This window comes from Capsicum annuum, chromosome 4, assembly GCF_002878395.1.
Source record: "Capsicum annuum cultivar UCD-10X-F1 chromosome 4, UCD10Xv1.1, whole genome shotgun sequence".
Taxonomy (NCBI): Eukaryota; Viridiplantae; Streptophyta; class Magnoliopsida; order Solanales; family Solanaceae; genus Capsicum; species Capsicum annuum.
Genome location: NC_061114.1, coordinates 17,738,711 through 17,759,765, shown reverse-complemented (window position 1 = coordinate 17,759,765; position 21,055 = coordinate 17,738,711). Strand labels below are relative to the sequence as shown.

The following is a 21,055-nucleotide window of genomic DNA, read 5'->3' as shown; positions in this document are numbered from 1 at the left end:
ATTTTCATTTTCGATTACAACGGTCAGAAATATATATTTAATAATTTATTTTACTTATTTTTTAAATTTCGCATAAGGAACTGCTTATAAATTTAGTAATATATTTATTTAATCATTTATATTTACAACTACGGTGGTCGAATATATACTTAATTACTTTTAATTTTATTTAGTTATTAATATTTTCGACTACGGTAGTTGGAAATATAAATTTAATAATTTATTTAAATAATTATTTAATTTTCATAAAAGGGACTGATTAGATATTTAGAATTATATTTAATAATTATTTATATTTCCAACTACAGTAGTCGGATGTATATTAAATTAATTATTAATTTTATTAATTTATTACTGTTTCCGACTACTGTAGTCGGAATTTATCTTTCTCAAAATTTTTCGCCAAACATTCTGACTATTTTTGTCACAAAAAGAATTGAAAAAATATTTTGTAAAAAATAAAAATAAAAAAATAATAGTTTCGACTACTTTTTTCAGTCAGAAATTTTCAGTCGAAAAATAACAAATTTCTGATAGTACAGTTTATGTGCAGTTTTTATTATTGTTGTGCTACAGCTTTGGTTCCATTTTGCTATGTAAGACCAGTTACTGGTATTACTACAGTTGTTTTCTTTGCAGCTTCTGTAGTACATAAGATCAGTTGTCATTGTTATGGGACTAGAGAAACTGCTTGCCCTGTTACCCATTTCCCTGAATACGAAGGATTACTCTTTGTCAAACAGTTGGTCATTATTGGGTTTAATTGGTGTGAATGAAAAATGGAGGGACACAACCTTTGAGCAAAAGACATATTGTTTTGGAAAAGGTGTGACTATTCAGATAGTTGTGTCTGTTCAGAAAAAGACACAATGTTTCGAATGAACAGACATGACTCTTCCAAAGGATATACCTTTTAAGTGAATCATTGTCACCTTTCAGAAGAGGCATCTGATGACTATATAAACCTGCTTTCATCCACAAGTTTAGATATGAATTAAAAAAATTTCTGAAATGAAAACTTTTCTTGTCTTCAAAACATTCCTTGTGATCAATCAAATCGTTGAGTGAGTTTGCTGAATCCAATAATTTGAGGTACCGCTATTGTTCGGATTGAAGACCATTTTGTTCTGAAAGGAAGATTTCATAACCTCGGGTACAGTGAGGGGAATTATTCCTTAAGGACACTCTGTGAAGTCGGGGGACTTGGCCTTAAAATTCCATTTCATCTCTTTACTGAAAAAAAAAATTAACACACTTCTTAGATAGATTATTCATAATCTTGTGTTGAAGGTGTTAAGAAACTTCAAAAGTGGTCTGGTATTAGATTTGAACTAGTATTGAAGTTGGTGTTGCATTTTGTACAGATTCTTGTACCCGAAACACTACATACAAAACAATAATCTTAAGGAATAAATCGAAATCTGTATTACTTATTTTTGGAGATTAAAGCTTTAAGCTTTCTACTCCGTTTGAATTTAACTAGTGATTAGAAGACATAAAATCTTCGTTACAAGTTTAAAATTCACTCGGTTGACAATTGAAAGTCATAAAAACTTCATTGTTAACTAGAAACAAGAAGAAGAGTTTAAAGTTGCTTAGCTTTATAAGTAATATTCTGAAAATACTAAATATTATTGTCTTTTGGTGACAGGAAAAATGACTAACGAAAGATAAATTCAAGATGCGGCTATGACTATGGGGGCAACTAACATTGCATCTACAAGTCGAGCAAATGCTCCGCAACCAATGGCACCTGCGGAGAAGCTCAGAAAATTTACAGGCATTGACTTTAAGCGATGGCAGCAAAAGAAGTTCTTTTACCTCACCACTCTATTCCTTTAAAGGTTCACTAGTGAGGATGCTCCTGAGGTGCCTGAAGAAACCTCAGACAAAGAGCATTTCATGATTGTAGATGCTTGGAAGCACTCGGACTTCCTTTGCAGGAATTATATATTGAGCGGTCTCCAAGACGACCTCTACAATGTTTATAGTAGAACTAAAACATCGAAGAAATTGTGAGGGGCACTAGAACAAAAATACAAGACAGAGGATACAGGAATTAAGAAATTCTTTGTTGCAAGCTTCCTGGACTTTAAAATGATAGATAGCAAATCGGTTGTCTCTTAAGTGCAGGAATTGCAAGTAATCATTCACGATCTCCTAGCGGAAGGTATATCTTTGAAAAATACCTTAGTTGAATAAATAAAAAAATGTTCTTAGCACTCACATAAACTGTTTTGTAGGTTTGATTGTGAATGATGCATTTCAAGTAGCGGCGATCATTGAAAAGCTACCACCTATGTGGAAAGACTTCAAAAACTACTTAAAGCACAAACGCAAGGAGATGACTATCGAAGAACTTATTGTCCGACTAAGTATTGAAAAGGATGATAAAGCTGTCGAGAGAAGGTCAAAAGGAAATTCTGCAATTAATGGAGCACATATTGTGGAAGATGACCAAAACAATTCTAAGAAATGGAAGAAAGTTGAACAAGAAAGCAATCAAATCAAGAAGAAATTCAAGGGAAAGTGCTTCAACTGTGGCAAAATTAGCCATAAGTCCACGGATTGTCGTGCCCTTAAGAAAGGCAAGAAAAAGGACCAAGATAATATGGTTGAGTCCAACAAATAATGTGATGATCTATGTGCTATGTTCTTAGAATGCAACTTGGTGGGGAATCCTTGCAAATGGTAGATGAATTCTGATGCCACCCGTCATGTGTGTGCCTACAAAGAGTTGTTTTTATCATTTGCTCCGACTCAAGTAGAAGAAATGATCTTCATGGCTAAGTCCGCTAATGCTAAGGTAGAAGGAATAGGAAAAGTGTGCTTGAAAATGACTTCAAGCAAGGTTTTGACACTGAACAATGTCTTCCATGTTCTAGAATTACGTAGGAACTTGATTTCTATTTCACTTCTAAACAAGAACGGATTTAAATGTGTAATCATTTCTGAAAAAATTATAATTAGTAAAGGAGAAATGTATGTAGGAAAAGGCTATCTCACCGAGGGCCTTTATAAGATGAATGTAATGAATGTTGAAATAAATAAAAGTTCAAATTCTTCTTACTTGCTTGAGTCTTATAATTTATGGCGTGAACGTTTATACCATGTTAATTACAAAACTTTATGAAAGCTGATTAACTTAGAAGTTTTGCCAAACTTTGAGTGCAATAAATCAAAGTGTCAAACGTGTGTGGAATCAAAGTATGCAAAGCATCCTTATAAGTCTGTTGAAAGGAATTCCAATCCTTTAGACTTAGTACACACTGACATTTGGAATATGAAGTCAACACCATCACGTGGTGGGAAAAAGTATTTCATAACTTTTATTGACGATTGCACTAGATATTGTTGTGTCTACTTGCTAAATAGTAAGGATGAAGTAATAGATGCATTTAGGCAATACAAAACTGAAGTAGAAAATCAATTAGAGAGAAAGATAAAAATGATAAGAAATGATAGGGGTGTAGAATATGAATCTCCCTTCTCTAAAATATGTACAGAGAATGGAATTGTCCATCAAACTACGACCCCGTATTCACCTCAATCTAATGGAATTGCAAAAAGGAAAAACCAAAATTTGAAGGAAATGATAAATGTCTTACTTATAAGTTTTGGTTTACCGCAAAACTTATGGGGGGAGGCTGTCCTTATAACTAATCGTATACTCAATAGAGTTCCCCATAGTAAGACACAATCAATTCCTTATGAAAAATGAAAAGGAAGAAAACCCAACTTGAAATATTTCAAAGTGTGGGGTTTTCTAGCAAAGGTCCAAGTTCCTATGCCTAAGAGGGTTAAGATAGGACCTAAGACTGTGGACTGCGTGTTCATAGAATATGCTAAAAGCAGTAAAGCATGTCAATTTTTGGTTCATAAATCCGAACATCCGGATATAAATGAAAACACGGTAATTAAATCAGATAATGCTAAATTCTTTAAAAATATTTATCCATATAAAACTAGACATGAACACTTTAGTGGAGGGTCTAAATGACCTCGAGATGAACCAAGTGAGAATGTACATAATGAAGAAAATCTAAGACGTAGTACACGTCAAAGAACTTCTACTACGTTTGGATCAGATTTTGTAAATTTTCTCTTAGAAAATAAGCCTCAAACATTTAAAGAAGCGATGTCATCGTCAGACTCATCCTTTTAGAAAAAGACAGTTAATAGTAAGATTAATTCAATCTTAAGCAACCATACGTGGAAATTGGTTGATCTTCCTCCCGAAAATAAAGCTTTAGGTTCTAAATAGATCTTCAAAAGAAAGATAAAAGCGGATGATACTATTGACAAATACAAGGCAAGACTTGTAGTAAAAGACTTCAAATAAAAAGAAGGCATTGATTACTTCGATATATACTCGTCAGGAACAAGGATAACATCGATTCGAATGTTAATTGCCTTGGCTGTAGTATATGATCTTGAAATCCATCAAATGGATGTGAAAACTGCTTTTCTAAATGAAGAATTGGAGAAAGAAATTTACATGGAACAGCCTGAGGGTTTTGTGGTTCCAAAAAAAAAAACAAGGTGTGTAAACTTATTAAGTCATTGTATGGACTAAAACAAGCACCAAAACAATGGCATGCGAAGTTTGACCAAATCATGTTGGCAAACAGATTCAAAATAAATGAATGTGATAAATGTGTTTATATTAAAGACACTCCAAATCACCAAGTCATTGTTTGTTTATATGTGGATGATATGTTGATCATCAATAGAGACATTGCAGACATAAATGCAATAAAATGAATGCTCGAAAGCAAGTTCGATATGAAAGACCTTGGAGTTGCGGATGTGATCTTAGGCATAAGAATCCATAGAACTCCACAAGGGTTGGCATTGTCACAGTCTCATTATATCAAAAAGGTACTTGACAAATTCAAGTATATGAAATTCGGTATTGCCAAGACTCCTTTGGATGTGAGCTTTGAACTTTAAAAGAATGAAGGCGAAAGTGACTCACAATTAGAGTACGCAAGAGTATTGAGATGTTTAATATATATAATGAATTGTACACGACCCTATATAGCATGCGCTATCTTAAATACACTCAAGACTATGCCTTGCATTATAATAAATATCCTACGGTACTTGAAGGATATAGTGATGCAAATTGAATCACCGGATCGATCAAAGTAAAATCCATAAGTGGATATGTATTTACTATCGGTGGAGGAGCAGTCTCTTGGAAATCATCCAAAAAGACTTGTATTGCTCGCTCTACAATAGAATCTAAATTTATCGCATTGGATAAAGTCGGTGAAGAAGCAGAATGACTCCGAAATTTCTTAGAAGATATTCCTTATTGGCCCAAACCAGTGGCACCAGTATGTATATACTGTGATAGCCAAGCAATAATAGGTAGGGCAGGGAGCATGATGTACAATGATAAATCTCGTCACATAAGACGGAGACATAATACCGTTATATGTCGGATCCACTTACAAAAGGCCTATCTAGAGAAAGAACGGAAAGGACATCCAAGGAGATGGGTTTAAGGCCTAGGACAAGTCAGCATGGCGGTAACTCTACCTAGAAGACTGGAGATCCCAAGAGCTAGGTTCAAGAAAATCAACCAAAGTTGTGTATGAAAGGTTCAACATTGTCAATTACCCAACCCATTCTCATGATATAGACAATGTTTAGTAAACAAGGATAAGACATAAGGTGAAAAGTCTTTTAATGATTATCTAAATTTGGTAGATTTGACCAAATAATTTAATTTATAGGATTGAACGTTTAGAAATAACCTATGTGAGGGCGAAGTCGAAGATGCTTCAAGGAGAATGTTAGTAAAGGCCTATTCTATAAGCTCTCATAAAATCGGGACGTATTCATGGCTGAAAAGAATAAAATCGTGAGAACCATAAACGGTAAAAGGCTGATTGAGTGACATGTGTTGTCTAGGTGTACATTAAAGCTTGATGGTTCAAAGATTCAAATCTACAAATTGACCGAGTGCATCCGATGCATGTTCACTACGGAAAGTTCAAAGGAAACCCATTTATCCAGATGCAATCAGTCTTTGCTTGATGATCACATACTTGTCCGTAAAGTTTTACAAAGAATAGCCATTCCCCATTCATGTGGGGGATTGTTGAGTTTAATTGGTGTGAAAGGAAAATGAAGGGACACAACCTTTGAGCAAAAGATATATTGTTTTGGAAAAGGTATGACTGTTCATATAGTTGTGTCTGTTCAGAAAAAAGACATGATGTTTTAAATTAACAGTTATGACTCTTCCAAAGGATAAACCTTTTAAGTGAACCATTTCCACCTTTCAGAAGAGGCATTTTATGGATATATAAACCTACTTTCATCCACAGGTTTAGATATGAATTAAAAAAAATTCTGAAATAAAAACTTTTCTTGTCTTCAAAACATTCCTTGTGATCAATCAAATCGTTGAGTGAGTTTGTTGAATCCAATATTTTGAGGTACCGCTATTGTTCGGATTAAAGGTCATTTTATCCTAGGAGAAAGATTCCATAACCTCGGGTACAGTGAGAAAAATTATTCTTTAAGGACGCTCCGTGAAGTCGGGAGACTTGGCCTTAAAACTCTATTTCATCTCTTTTTTGAAAAAAAAAATTAGCACACTTCTTAGATAGATTATTCATAATCTAGTGTTGAAGGTGTTAAGAAACTTCAAAAGTGGTATGGTCTTAGATTTGAACTAGTATTGAAGTTGGTGTTGCATTTTATACAGATTCTTATATCCGAAACACTACATAAAATAACAGTCGTTTCATGTTTTAAATAAATATGTATGTGGATGAGCCCACTATGTGGGAATATACTAGATTTTTTTGTTGTTGCTGTATGTATGTGGATCATGACTTGGGTTCTTCATGATGCATGTGGTGCCATTTAAATAGCGAAGTAGCATTAGCTTATCCTCAGTTTTCTTTGTACATGCTAAATTTGTGGCTTATTGCTAGAAATAGCTTTACCACTATATATAAGAAGAGAATAGCCTGTGTGGACATATGATAAGAAAGTTTATTAGATGTTATGGCTTTTACCTTCCGAAAAAGGTGGCCTCAGCTGTGTTTAGTTTCTCTAGAAAATTAAGTGCATAGTTTGGCCTCATAGATGTTCTCATTGTTGTTGTCATATGTAAAGGGAGAGGAGTTTCTTTATTCTTTTTCTTCTTGAAATGGTAATTATGGTAGTTTCTCTCGATCAGTTTTTGCATTCTGGAATCAGACTAGCGTTCGGACAAACTGCTCTTATATTGCAGTCCAAACGCTTGTGTAGAAAACATCAAATAAGCATGCCCTTTTAAACTGATAAGTGTCGATGATGTTTGTTTTCTCTCTGAAAAAAAGAAACTAATAGGTTGGTGCCTGGTGCCTTCAATAACTAATTGATAACTTCTGCTGCAGTTCAGTTATATGAGTCTAATTGAGAATTGATGCCCGTTGCAAAGCTCAGCATGGGTGGTGCTACTTCAGCTACAATGAAAACAGATGAGGGAAATGATTCTCTTGATACCTTAATTAGGAAAGCCATAGGCAAGGAGCCTCATTTTTCTTTTTCAAGAATAGAGGATAGTCCTGACCAGTGGTTTCAACTGCTTCATGGTTTAGAGCAATAAGGTACCAAATAATATAAAGAAGGGCTGCATTCATAGCACACGACTTCCGTAGGTTCTTGTGCATTATTATATAAGTGGGTCAGGGAAGTCACCAATATTTCAATTGGTTTGAAAACCTGTGGTGGTAAAAAATGTTGTGCTTTGGGCCATACTTGTCTTGTAGGTGTAGAACCCATCAACCCATCACAGTTGAAGTAAGGTTTTCTAAAGTAGCTTATATCCGATCCTCTTCTTGGGGTTGTTGCCGTATTTTGGCTAGGGTAGCCTTCTTTTTGCAGCTTACAAATTTTCTGTTGTAAGTTTGGTTTTAAATTTTGTCTAATTGCTCATTAGTGCTTTATTTTCTTGTATTGCTCCCTGCATCTATTAGCAACTAAGTTATCCTTCTTCAGATGCTTACTAACTCGGAAATTCCTATTTGCCTTTATTCATATATATATAGTCATTAATCATCACAAATCTTTTGAAATATTTGATTAATGGGAGCCTCAAGGTGGGATATTCAGTTTACATTTATACAAGCTTGCATTGATAACATGTGCATCATATGATAGGTGACTCGCTCACTGGTGCAACATGAGTAGTGATGATCAAACACTAATCATTTTCTACTTACAGAATTTAGATGAAATAAACTTGAGAATTGGTAATTTGGAAAGTTGTAGAGATAATCAGAGTAAATATACTTTTTTGAACGCATATAAACAAACAAAATTTCTTATTTTTCGACCAAGATCGATCATAACTAAAATTTGTATCTTCTCCTGTGACCCCGCACGATTGACTAGTTGGTAAATAAATAAATAAGTTCTTGCTTATCTTCTTTCTTAGATGTCTAGGGGAACATCAACTTTTTTATATCTTTATTTCAATTTTCCATTACCATTTGTGAACCTTAAGTTACCTTCTTTCCAAAATAAATTTTGCATATGTATTTTCAGTTAAGGATAGTATTTTGGCAATGACAAATTAATCTTTCTTTTCTTGGTAATAAAAAAAAAAATTATCAACTAAATGAGAACTCAAATAACAGTTTCTTCTAGTACTTGGACAAGGTCCCAAGTTACCAGTGCACTATGTCAATCACAGCTACACAAGCTACCGGACCAAGGATAGAAATTAAGAGCCTCAATATAGCTAGATAATCTAGGCTTCTTGCTTCCTCTTGTCACTACTTCTTGTATGATAAGTTTAATAAGTATATCTGGGCTTCTAGATTTATCTTGGGAAATTCTACTATTCCTCTCTTGCCATATCACCTACACACCACCTGCTGCACAAATTCTGAGCACTCTTTACCATTCATATGGTTAACCAGCCAAGTCACTTCATCTGTCCATCACATGGGTGCTCTAGCACAATTTCGCCATGATAGGAGCTTGTCCCATATAGCAGCACAAAAACCACATTTAAAGAACAAATGATCCACTGATTCATCTTGCATTCCACACAGCGTGTATAGGCTTTGATCAGTGACGTTCCATTTTTTCAGTCTGTCCCTTGTATGCAATCTTCTGTGAAGGGTAGGAACAAGATAAAAATCCATTTAGGCGCGCCCAAATTGCTGCATATTAGTCTCCTCCAAGGTACCTTAGGAATTAGGATAAACCCGGATAAACCCCCCTTAGCTTGATGTATGTTTGCTTAATGGAGAAAACTTCAGCTGCTACCAGTTGCTGGTGATCAATTCGAGCTTCAGTCAGTGTCTTTGGGGCCTTGAAGATCTTTTTTAACATCCAAGAAACTTGTTGAGTCATACATTCCCATATAACTTGACTTTTGACATAATAAATATGCACACACTTCACCCATAGTTTGTCATCTTTTTTGTCTTCTTATTCCGTGAGTAAATATGTAGGATGTTAAGCCCACCGCTGTTTTCCACAAGCAAAGGTGTTCCAATGCTACCATTGCCTTCTTAGATGGATCGCTGCCACCCGTCCATAGGAAGGTCCTGCAAATAGACTCAATAGCTTTCAAAACAGTTGTTTTGGCAGAATGAATATCTGAGCCCCAAAACGTTTGTATCGCAAACAAAACTGACTTCAAAAGTTGCAACCTGCCAGCATATGTCAAGAGTTTGGAGGACCAGGGAGTGACTGATCTCCCCATTAATTTGTATATTAGAGGTATACATTATATGGCTGAAAGTTACTTGGTGTTCTAGGGATTCCAAGATATCTAAAAGGAAGGCAGCCTTTAGAAAACTTTAATTTATCCAGTACCTCTGTAGGGTAATCTGATCCATGACAACAAAGTACACACAACTTTTACTTGTTTTTGCAATCAATCCAGAAGTCGCTGAGAAACATTGGAAACATTCATACAGTTTCATGATAGACACAATGTCGCCTCTACAAAATAATAGTAAGTCATCAGCAAAACCAAGTTGGACAATATGACCTAGGATGATAATTGAAATCTGGATCCTTTTTGAGAGTTTTGAGCAGTCTGTTCAGGTATTCCATGCATATTACAAATAAGAAGGGAGACAAATACTAAAAGTTTTTTAATACAACTAAGCTCTTAGATGATATATAAATCCACAATACAATTAACTAGCCCTAAATGCTCTAATAATCGGCTTAACTTTCTCTGCAACTTTTATTATTCCCAAAAACATAAGTCTGTAGAGTATCACCATCCCAAAAACTATTGCAACATCCACCCATTTCCACTTGCCATACACTTCTCAATACTTCATCGCCACTAATCATGGATGGCCCTCCAATTTGTTCATTAGGGAAAGTCAATCCCAAGAATTCGTTCTTGTAAAACCCCTGATACACATACTTGTGGAACGCAATGTAGTACATCGGGAACTTCCAAAATGGCTTTGGAAGATCATGGGGCAATCTGAAGAAACCTCCGCTAAGTATCATAACACCCTGTTATCAATCGTCATAGAATTAGTCCATGAAAATATAACCACCTCAAGTTTAGACAGCTTAATAATCTGCACATGCATTAATTTTGACCTGATGAATTTCAATCAAGCTCTCGTCCATTTGACACCCTTACCTGTTATTATTCACTTTTGTAATGGAACCAGGTAATATGCCATTGCGCCAGGTGCTACTGAGATTAATACGAGGTAAGGAATTGAAGAAACTGTATTTCCCACCAAACACGCAGCCACACCATAATGTCCGTTTAGTCTTTCTCGGGTGAAAATCTAGAAGAAAAAAAAGGACATATTATAAGTATTCTTGTGAAAAATTTTATGCTTCTATAAATGAACAAATTGTTAGCAGTGCATACTTTCATATCTTCAACAAACGAAGGGAATCCGCCAATGGACATAAATGTCAAGAAGGCAGCAACAAACATTAGCATCGAACCTCTAGCCTGCAAAACGCAGTACTTGGAAGAAAGTTAGTTGTTAGATTAATCAACTCAATAAAAATACAGGAACTAACGGACAACTTCAGTCATAATCAACAAAAATTCATAGTTAGTTGTATTTAATTAAAGATTATCACCTATCAGAAAGTCATATTAGCTATTGGTTATTTAGCAACAAACTAAGTAACAACAGGTCGTAGCTAATTCCTTTTTTTTATATATTATTAAGTGTGAAGAAGGATGCATGTCCTCGTAAACATGCCTGCTTCTTCACCTGCTTGCTTCAGCTGCTTTGTGATTTTATTATATTATTCCTAATTAATTATTTTAAGTCATTTATATATAAGAAAATTAATAATACTTAATGAAAAAGTAAAATAGAAATTTATGAAATGTATTCATCAACATGCTACTTCTTCACTTGCTTCAATTGTTCCGTAATTTTACTATAATATTCCTAATTAATTATTTTAAGTTATTTATATATAAGAAAATTAATAATACTTAATTAAAAAAAGATAAAATAAACATTTATGACATGTCTATTTCAGCTGCTTCAATCGTAGTTTTATTATATCACCTCAAATTAATTATTATAAGTCATTTAGGTATTAAAAAATTAATAATATTTAGTAAATAATAAAATAGATATATAAATCAATTCTTGATATTTTAAATTAATAGGACATCTCATATGAGATTTATTTAAAAAAATTTACAAGTATGTTTGCTCCATGATTTTACTATATTAACCCTAATTAATTTTTGTAAGACATTTTTACATATAAGAAAATTATAATATTTAATAAAAAAAGGTAAAATAGACATTTATGACATGTCTACTTCAGCTGCTTCAATCGTAATTTTATTATATTACTCCTAATTAATTATTATAAGTCACTTAGATATTAAAAATTTAATAATATTTAATAAAAATAAAATTGACATAAAATGATAATTACTTCTTGATGTTTTAAATTAACACGACATCTTATATGAGACCCATTTAAATTTTATTCACAAATATTTTCTCATAGTAATTTTGCTATATCACTTCTAATTAGGTATTATAAGTCATTTAGGACATATCCGTTTTGCTGCTTCAATCATAAAATTTGGTTAACTCTTGAATTTATTTCAGTGCTACTTAAATTGGAATAGAAAAAAAAAATCTTATAAATCATAATAATTAAAAACTTAAATTATTTTAAGAATATAATTGAATATCAATGTCACAAAAATTTGGATAAGGAGAGTAACATATATTATTTGAAAATTACATAAACAATATTATAAATTACAATAGCTAACAATTTAAAATATTTAAAAACATATTAAGAATCTGACTGATTATCTAAATTATATTTGTGTCTCGTGAATTCGGGATAGTTTTGGCATTTTATAATTTGCATGTTTTATTATTTTAATTTAGTAATTTGTTGATCCAAATGACGTTTTCGAATTTAACTTGTTTTAAAAATTTAGTACTTTATTTTGGTAAAATATTATTGTGGATAACGAAATTTTATTAAATTTAAATTCGTACAAAATTTGAATTATATTAAATTCAAAATATATTAGTCCCGAACAAATATTGCGGATTAATATAATTGGAATAATTGTTTAAATCCAAACATGTATGGATTTAAATAAAGTAAAATTTTTATTGGACTAGTCCATTAATTTGGGCTACAAAATGAGGAGCCCACTTTGCTAAGTTTAGGATATTGTCATATTCTAGAGGCCCAAATAAGCGCCACGTGTCAAATGACATGGCATGCCAAGTCAAGGAAAGAATCCAATAGGACCGTGCCACATGTCAAAATGATGCAACAGGCCCATGAAATCAAAGCCCATAAGAGGTGACATGTCACTTAAATCTGATTGGTCAAAGAAAGTCCATATTCATCATGACTCTTTCCTTCCCACAACTATAAATAGGGGTCTCATAATTCATTGAAGGACCCCAGAACTCTAACAAGTAGAAAGAGAAAGCTCGTGGATCAAACTCCGTAATTTCTGTAAAAAAAACTCAAGCATTCAAGTTCATCAATATTCAAGATCAAGACCGCAATATTCAAGAACAAGCTCAAAAGCCCTTGAATTCAAGCATAAGTCAAGATCAAGTCCCTCAAATCAAGAAATCAAGTTCAAATTCAAGATCAAGCTCGAAGTCCTTGAATTTATATTTGAAAAGGAGAATCGGAGAATTCATAGCAATTGTAACACTCACATTGAAATTAATAAAACGATTGTTGCAATGTATTTTTCTTGTCTCGAATTATTTATTTTTCGGTCTTGAAATTTTATTGTTCAACAAATTCTGCCACGCCCAATGGGACAATCTCTACCTCTCATCTCAACTTTTCATACTTCAAAGTTTAAGAACAATGAAATGACTTCCAAGAAGGTTAATTCTCAATCAACTGCTTCCAAGGCTGCAGATTCAAAGTTCTTTGCTGAAGTAGAAAGCATCCTTGGTGTTACTTTTGGAAGTCTGGCAGGCTTGCTAGGACAATAAACACATCTAGTGTCGTCTGCTCCATCTTCAGTTTTTAGATCTTCAACCTCAAAAAGAACGAAGTCCAATAAAAGTGCTTCGGAAGGAGGAACTTGTGTGGCAGAATCGCTTAAGAAGACTCTAGCTCTATTTGAGCATTCCGGTTCCAAATACTCTGGCACAAAGAGCGATGGTCGTTCAATAAATGCATTATCTCCATTTACACCACAAAAACTGAGCACTTCAAGGATCAACTTATGTGATAATCCATGCTACTCTCCAATGTCTCCAGTAATCATACAAGCAATGGCAACTGATGCCTTGTCTATGGACGAACAGTTTGCGAATCTAACAAAGGTAATTGAAGGCCCGACCAACTATATTCATAATCAAGAAGCTAGGATTGATATGATAGTGGATAGAGTAGAAGGCTTGATAGACGGAGAATCTAGCCATGCATCGGGAAAAGCTCCAGAGGTTCATGAGATAAAAAATCCTGTGAAACAAACACCATCGACTAAAGAGGTGCAAGTTTCTGCTGAGGGAATGATCCCGATCGGGCAATTGAGGGAATTTATTGAAGGGACCCTTAAAGACAAGTATGATGTTGTCACCTTCCCTTGCATATGCCAAGCCTTACAATGCAAGAATAAATAGCCTAAAAATGCTTGTTGGCTATCAACCTCCCAAATTTCAACAATTTGAGGGCAAAGGTAACCCAAAAGAACATGTAGCATACTTTGTCGAGACATGTAATATTGATGGAACTTACGGTGACTATCTTGTCAAATAGTTTGTTCATTCTCTAAAGGAAAATGCCTTTGATTGGTATACAGACCTCAAGCCTAACTCCATCGATAGTTAGGAGCAATTGGAACACGAGTTCCTAAATTGGTTTTATAGCACAAGGCGTACAGTGAGCATGATAGATCTCACAAATACTCGGCAAAGAAAAGATGATCCAATCATCGACTTAATTAATTGATGAAGAAATATGAGTCTAAACTACAAAGATAGGCTCAGTGAAGCTTCTGCAATAGAGATGTGCATCCAAGGAATGCATTGGGGGCTTCTCTACACTTTGCAAGGAATTAAACCAAAATCCTTTGAAGAGTTAGCTACTCGTACTCACGACATGGAGTTGAACATGTCTTCTACTGGAAAAGAAGGAGCGCCTATTCATGACCCTCGAAGGGGAAAGGAAAAGCAGGAAAAGTTTCTTCCTAAAAATGAAAACAAGGAGTCCATGAATGTTGATGTGTCTCCTGTGAAGGTCACCACAAAGGTAAGCAAGAAGCAAATTGTGAAGACGACTTTTGGAGCATGTCTGAATCAAAAACTTTAAAGGAGATGCAAGAAAAGGAATATCCCTTCCTTGATTCTGATGTTGCTGAGATTTTCGATGAACTCCTTCAGCATAAACTCATCGAACTCCAGAGATAAAGCATCCCAACGAAGCTGGAAGAACCAATGATCCTAATTATTGCAAATATCATAGGCTCATAAGTCACCCTTTGGAGAAATGCTTTGTCTTTAAAGATAAAGTCATGCAACTGACAAAAGAAAAGAAAATTTTCTTCGACAATGAGACAGTCAATTCTCATTAAATATCTATCACTTTTGGCTCGCTCGACCTAATTCAGATTTGTGTCAAAGAGCATACTGAGAAGATATTAGAGCCTGACAGGTTTTCAGTTGACGAAGACGATGATGAATGTTGGACTATGGTGACCAAACGCAGACGCAAGAAGATGAGTCTACGAAAGAAGACATACGAGTAGCCAACCAGAAGAAGAATGGTAAAGAAACCAAGAAAATAGAAGTTGGTTGGATTCCCAAAGAAGAAGAGGGTGACGAAGCTTCACCATCAAAAACCTCGACGTTTGGTGACTTTAGAGGAATTCTTACCAAGTTGGTTTCGTGTAAAGATTACCCAAGTCAACCTTGAGGTGTCTTATTTTAATATCGCCAAAGAGGGGGCAAAAGGTGAGAATCTACTCATGGAGGTTCCTTCACCTTCCGAAAAGCTTGCTGAAACTCTTAGTGAAAAGGCACATGTATGTGATACAAAAATCACATTCACAAATAACGATCTTATGCTTGGTGAGACCCTACATAACCATCCCTTATACATGGTGGGTCAAATTATAGGAAAGAAGATCAATAGAATTTTGATAGATGAGGGATCTGGAGTCAATATCCTGCCTATCCGTACGATGAAGGAGCTTGGCATCGCTACTAGCGAACTGGACGAAAGCCGTATAATGATCCAAGGCTTCAACCAAGGGGTCCAGAGGGCCATGGGATGTATCAAGTTGGGGATTCGTATAGATGATTTTCAATCAAACTCATTGATGCATGTGATTGATGCCAAAACTTCATACAATATATTACTTGGTAGGCCTTGGGTGCATGAGAACAAAATTATCTCGTCGTCTTACTATCAATGCTTGAAGTACCTTGAAGGTGGAGTGGAAAGAAAGATAGTTGCCGATGACAAGCCAGTCACTAAAGCTGAGTCACATTTTGCCGATGCAAAATTCTACTTAAAGAAATATGTTGTGGATGAGAAAAGGGTTGAAGATGTCACCAAGACCAAGTATGATGATCTTTCATCTAAGAAGGTCGCGGTGACTGTCAAATAAGTCGCCACCAAGAAGCCTCTCTCCACTTCAAATAAAGAAGGTGTCGCTTCTACGAAAAAGAAGGCAACTCCCATTCTTCGTTACGTACCAAAGGTAAGGAAATTAAAAAATCGCCTATAGGATTCCCAAGATAATGTGCTGAAGGGGCTAACTTTAACTATCAGGAAGATTGATGCAATAAATCCATCCTCAAGACTTCTTGAAGAGTCTTTGGCTCAAAATCTACCACAAGATATGACACTCCCTGTGAAGCGTACGAAATAAGACTTTGACCCAAATGTATATAAGCTATTTATGAAGGCTGGATACAGTCCTAATGATCCATCATGGTTGGGAAAACTTCCGTCGTAGGGTACAACCAGATAGGCACGTGAAGGCCTAGGATACATGCAGCCACCTCTAATTCGCATCTCCATAAGAAGGGTAGTCAGTAATTACATTACCGTGGAAGAAGAATCCACTGTTGCAAATAAAAGACCCTCTGTATTTGACCAACTTGGAGGGTCAACTGTAAGAACTTCTGTGTTTGAAAGGTTGGGACCTCTAAATAAGAAGAAAAGCAACAAGTGTAAGAAGATTCGTCAAAGCACGATGATGCACTCTTTACTTAAAATACAGAAGGATTTCCAAAGTTTGATTTCTTCTAGAATAAAGCGACAGACGAAACTGGTAGTTTCATGCAATGAGGTGCTAAAATCAAAAGCGCATACCGTGGTTTATACTACGAAACAAGAAGAATAAGAAAAGAGTGTTGGCTCCTCATATCATGTTACGACCTAAAATGAGAATAAGGCCTCATCTCAAATGAAGGTTGATGAAGGGATGAAAGACATTTTTTGGTGTCACCACATATCCATCAACGATGGTGATCCTCAAGAGGAGAAAGATGCTGGAGATGCTCCATCATAACTTGAAGAAGGAGTAAAAGCCATAATGGATCCCCTGAAGGAAGTTAATCTTGAAACTAATGAAGACCCAACACTAACTTACCTGAGTGCGTTTCTAGAAGTAGAGACAGGAAGTCGCTTATATGGACATACTCAAAGAATATATGGATGTCTTCGCTTGGAGATATAAGGAAATGCCTGGCTTAGATCCAAAAGTAGCAGTCCATCAGTTGGCGGTCAAGAATGGTGCTCATCCTGTTAAGCAAGTTCAAAGGTGCTTTAGGCCGGAGTTGGTTCCATTAATTGAAAATGAAGCTAACAAACTCATTGAAGTGGGCTTTATTCATAAAGTCAAATATCCCACATGGATTTCAAGTATTGTTCTATTACGAAAGAAGAATGGCCAAATTCGAGTTTGTGTTGACTTTCGGGATCTCAACAACGCCTGCCTTAAGGATGATTTTCCAATCCCTATACCAGAGTTGATGATTGATGCCACCACTATTTATAAGGCAATGTCCTTTATGGATGGTTCATCCGACTACAATCAGATCCGTATGGCACCAAAGTATGAAGAACTCACTGCATTTCGTACGCCCAAAGTTATTTATTGCTACAAGGTAATGCCTTTTGGTTTGAAAAACGCCGGTGCCACTTATCAAAGGGCTATGCAGAACATCTTTGATGCCCTACTCCATAAAAATGTTGAATGCTATGTGGATGATCTAGTGGTGAAGTCAATAAAGAAATACGACCACTTAAAAGACCTAAGAATGGTATTCGAGTTACTTCAAAGATATCAACTTAGGATGAATCCATTGAAGTGTGCCTTTGGAGTTACTTCTGGAAAGTTTCTTGGCTTCATTATACGACACCGAGGAATTGAAATTGATCAAGACAAGGTCGATACAATTTTAATAATGCCTGAGCCTCAAAATATTCATAAGTTAAAAAGCTTTCAAGGAAGGCTAGCATATTCAAGAAGGTTTATCTCAAACCTGGCTGGAAAATATCAACCATTTAGTCGTCTCATGAAGAAGGACACTCCCTTCGAATGGGACCAAGCTTGTAGTAATGCTTTTAAGAGTATCAAATCATACTTAATGAAGCCACCAGTTCTTGTGGCACCCATACCTGGGAAACCATTGATACTCTACATCATAGCACAAGAGAGGTAAGTTGGAGCACTTCTGACTCAATAAAATAGTGAAGGCAAAGAAAACTCACTTTATTATGTTTGGCATTGGCTTTCTTTATTCAAAAGATGAAACACTACTTCCAAGCTCATGTTGTTCGTCTCGTATCTAGGGAAAATCTCATCAAGTTTGTGATGTCAAAACCAGTCTTAAGTGATCGACTTGCAAGGTGGTACCTTCAATTTCAATAGTTTGAAATTGTGTACGTTCCCTAAAAAGCTATAAAAGGATAAGCATTGGTTGACTTCTTGGCAGATTACCCAATACCTAATGACTGAGAGCTAAGTGATGAACTCCCTGATGAAGATGCAATGGCTGTTGAAGTTAGATCCCCATCGAAGATGTACTTTGATGATGATGCACATCGAGATGGAGCTGGTACTGGCGTAGTATTTGTCACTCTAAAAGAAGAGGTCATCCCCTACTCTTTTACCTTGACGAAATGTTGCTCCAATACTGTTGCTGAGTATCAAGTGCTCATACTCAGATTAGAGATGGTTGTTGACATGAAACAACTATAATTACAAAATTTTGGCGACTCCCAATTGGTGATAAAGTAGCCGTTGGGAAGCTATTAAGTCCGAAAGCCTAAGTTAAGACCATATCATGAATATGCACAAAAGTTGATAGGATGGCTCTTAGGAGTAACCCTCCAATATGTGCCAAGGAGAGAAAATAAGCAAGCTGATGCCCTAGCTTCTTTGGCCTCAACCCTAACTCTTTAAAATCAGACCCAAGTTACTGTCCGCCAAGAATGGGTAGTACCGCCGTCAGATGAGGATGTAGAAAATAAGGTTGAATACCTCGTTGTCGTGTCTGAAGCTGTAAAACAAGATTGGCAACAACCTATCATTGATTACTTATGTTATGGGATACTTCCAAAAGATCCAAGGAGAAAGACTGACATTCGTCGTCGTGTACCCTGCTTCCTTTACTACAAAGACACACTGTACAGAAGATTATTTGAAGGAGTACTCTTACGGTGTTTGGGAAAGAAAGAAGCAATTCAAGCTTTGCAAGAAGTGCACTCGAGATTTTGTGGATTACATTAGTCTGTACCGAAGCTCCATTTTCACATTAAAAGAATAGGATATTATTGGCCAATAATGGTGAAATATTGCTTGGACTATGCTAAAAGATGCAAAGCTTGCCAATTCCATGAAAACTTCATACATCAACCACCAGAAGTACTACATCCAACTGTAGCGTCTTGGCCATTCAATGCTTGGGGAATGGATGTTGTTGGTCCACTGCCAAAGTATTTTGGTGGACACTTATACATCTGGGCCGCAGCAGATTACTTCTCTAAGTGGACCGAAGCTGTTGCTCTTAAGGAAGTAAAGAAAGAAAATGTTGTGAACTTCATCCGAGTAAATATCGTCTACCGCTTTGGAATCCCTCAATATACAATCACTGTCAATGGCAAGCCATTTGATAACAAACTGATGAATAAGATTTGTGATCTCTTTGGTTTTAAGCAGCGCAAATCTTCTATGTACCATGCAGCCACCAATGGTCTAGCCTTCAATAAGACTTTATGCAACTTATTGAAGAAAGTCGTCTCCAAATCCAAACGAGACTGGCATGAGCGGATGGAAGAAGCTTTGTGGGCGTATAGGACAACTTACCGTACACCAACGCAAGCAACCCCATACTCATTTGCTTTTGGAGTTGAAGCAGTCCTGCCACTTGAGCGTCAAATACCTTCTTTGAGACTAAATATTCAAGAAGGGCTCACCGATAAAGAAAATGCTAAGTTGTGTCTTGCGGAGTTAGAATCTCTTGATGAGAAGAGGCTGAAGGCTAAACAAAATCTTGAATGCTATCAATCCCGGATATCTCGTTCTTTCAACAAGAGGGTTCGCTTGAGGTGCTTCCAAGTTGGAGATCAAGTTCTTGCAGTAAGAAGGCCCATTGTCACTTCTTATAAGTCTGGGGGAAAATTCACCCCAAAGTGGAATGGACCATATGTCATACAAAAGATATATTCAAATGGTGCTTACAAGCTTGTCGATTCAGATGGTGTGAGGGTGGGCCCCATCAACGCCAAGTTCTTGAAGAAGTACTATCCTTGAAGAAAGATGATACTCCTTAAGGTACGAGTAGAAATTTCATGTTTACTCCTAGCCCGCAAGAGTATAAACTGTGAACGGCTAAAGAAAAATTAAATAAATGTCCGCTAGGTTGAAAACCTTGAAAGAGGCGGCCTAGGCAAAACTTAGGACAGACACACACAAAAAAAAACACTCACCTAGAACTACGTTGTGACTTAATCCTCTTTACTGAGGTATGTAGGTTGTTGGAATTTTATTCTGAGTTCAGTTACATGAGTGTAAAAAAAAATATATGTCCCTGCTTAATCCGTCATATAAAAGTCAAGTCTGCATACACCTCATCTGAGTTTTAGAATTATGTCAAATACTTGTGGCTTAATGGGGGCAATCCTTCAAAAGAAAATGAAGCTCTTTCAATAGGATTTGGAATACCCAAAGCTTACAGTTGAGACATAGATTCACCAAATGTGCAATTATCAGTTATAAAGTTAAAAAAGGCTTTCAAATTGAAGTTGTAAGTCCAACTCGGCTGTGAGACTAAGACATGAAGCCAATGATTAAGAATTATGGGGGAGAAAAACCAGAGTTTAATATGATAACATCAATGCATCAAAATAAGCAAACAACTCTTGGGGTTGAAATTCAAAAGAAATATTAAAATAAATGTGCAATATAAAGAAAAAGAGTTTTCATTATAACTAATAGATCTGACTACTCAATAAAAAGGGTAAGAGAAAGTAACAAGAAGGTTTGAAGGAAAATATCTCCTAAGGCTAGTCTAGGTATAGCTTATAATTGACTAAATCTTGTAAA

General features: G+C 35.6%; 1 pseudogene; it reads right to left on the bottom strand.

Moving 5' to 3' along the window:
• Positions 1-21,055, bottom strand: part of LOC107869073 — a 35,766-nt pseudogene that overhangs the window by 3,297 nt on the left and 11,414 nt on the right.